Source organism: Echinops telfairi, unplaced genomic scaffold, assembly GCF_000313985.2.
Source record: "Echinops telfairi isolate 266 unplaced genomic scaffold, ASM31398v2 ScPeMD7_31;HRSCAF=116, whole genome shotgun sequence".
NCBI lineage: Eukaryota > Metazoa > Chordata > Mammalia > Afrosoricida > Tenrecidae > Echinops > Echinops telfairi.
This window is the reverse complement of record NW_022103928.1, coordinates 41,521,211-41,523,184: the sequence shown is the minus strand read 5'-3', so window position 1 is coordinate 41,523,184 and position 1,974 is coordinate 41,521,211.

The window sequence follows — 1,974 nt, the reverse complement described above, 5'->3', positions numbered from 1 at the left end:
GTGTAATATATGTTAAATAATAACAACAGTGCATAAGATGTAAAGGGTTTGAGAGGGTGGTAGGGTGGGGGAGGGAGGGAAGAAAGAGGAGCTAAGACCAAAGGGCTCAAGAAGAAAAATAATGTTTTCAAATTGTTGAAGCCAACATTCGTACATGTCTGCTTGATAAAATGGATGTATGGATTATAATATGTAAGAGCCCCCAATAAAATGATTTATTTACTTAAAATAAATAAATACAACCCAGAGAAAGGGAGGGAGTAATATCCTCAAACACAGAGAAAGGCAGCTAAGTTCCTCCATTTCCTTTCCTCCTTTTCCTGGGCTGTGTTTCTCTCTCTCTCTCTCTCTCTCTCTCTGTTTGATTAGCATATAATTCATACATCAATTAGTATAATTTAGTAGTCCAATCACATCAAGAAGAGTTGTACCATCATCACCACCATCAATTGTAGAACATTTTCTTCATTCTCATCCTCATTGCTATTAGCTCCCTATCTGCAGCACTAACCAGGTACCTCTCTCCAAAGAGTTAAGTGAAAAGTTCCAGAATATTCGTCTGGGCTTCTCAGCCTTCCCAATGTTGGTGCCTCCAGAGCACAGCCGCTGGTGCACACATGTCCGAGACGGGGAACATTGGAGGGCGAGGGGGGCTCAAGATCTAGATTCTTCCTCAGAGTACAGAGCGATGGAAATTTCCCATTCCTGTTCAGTGCAGGCCACTCCAGGAAAAATAATCAAATTAGATTCCCAGACATCAGAGCAGTATTATAAGCTGTTGTTGCTGATGTTTGTTTATTTCCCGGACTGGGATTGGAAGCGAATGTAAATACAGGAAATGCGATAAAGACACAGAGGGACATTTGACTCAGCATACAGTTCTCACCTTCCACATGGGAGACCTGGATTCAGTCCCTGGCCAACAAGCCTCCTGTATAGCCACCATCCATCTGTCCATGGAGACTCACCTGCTGTTATTGATTTCCACACGTGTTATTGATTTCCACACTAAGAGGGACTATTTGGCAGTCCACTTCTGAAAATGAGCCAGGGAAAACCCTATACTTTACAACAGTCCTATCCACAATGGCTCATGGCAACAGCACAAAACTGGATCGTGTTTTGTTCCATTGTTGCAATGATGGGAGCTCATGCAGTTTAATGAGCACGGATGGAAGGTCCCCATGCTGTTAGCACAGAATCAAAAAATGATGCAGATCATAAATGGGGTCAGGCCAGCCCGATCAGTCACACTCCTTGTAATAGAGGTCACTTCAGAGGCCAGTCTGCAAACCCGTAAGGACAGTTCTACTCTGCCCTCTAGGGTCGCAATGAGTCCGAATTCACCTGATGACAGTGACTTGGTTTTTGGAGGGTAATCCAGGATCATCTCCCCATCTCAGGACTCTTCAGCTTAATCACAAATGCAGGGTCTTCCTCCCTCCCCCTCCCAACCCCTATATGTGGATACTCAGGGATTCCAGGGACTAGGATAGGCATGTCTTTTTTGGTGGGCTGGGGGTAGGGGAGCATTGCTCAACCTACCGCAGCTCTTGATAAAGAGTTGTACAAGCCTCCAATAAAATGATTTAAAAAACTCTATCTAAATGCAAGTACATAGGAGAGAGGAGTGGGCCTGAGCTCGGAGTCCTCCAGGGAGGAGTCTGCTGAGGGGAGAGCCTCTGGCGGCCACGGCAGGGCAAAGGGCAATCCGCAGGCTCCGCTCCCTTGAGCACACATTCCAGCTCTGCCTCAGCACTACCCCAGAGAGAACCAGGACCCATCAAGGTTAAAGGGAAAGAGGAGGTCCAGATGGGGAAATGAAGCTTCCAAGACCAGGGAGTCTGGAGAAGTCAGCAGTTCCTGGCATCTGTCCCCAGCAGTGACCCATGTCTGAGATCCACAGAGGAGAAGTGACCGGGGTTTTCCTTCCATCTGAATGGCTTCGATGGTCAGAGGAGCCCCCTTTCAACA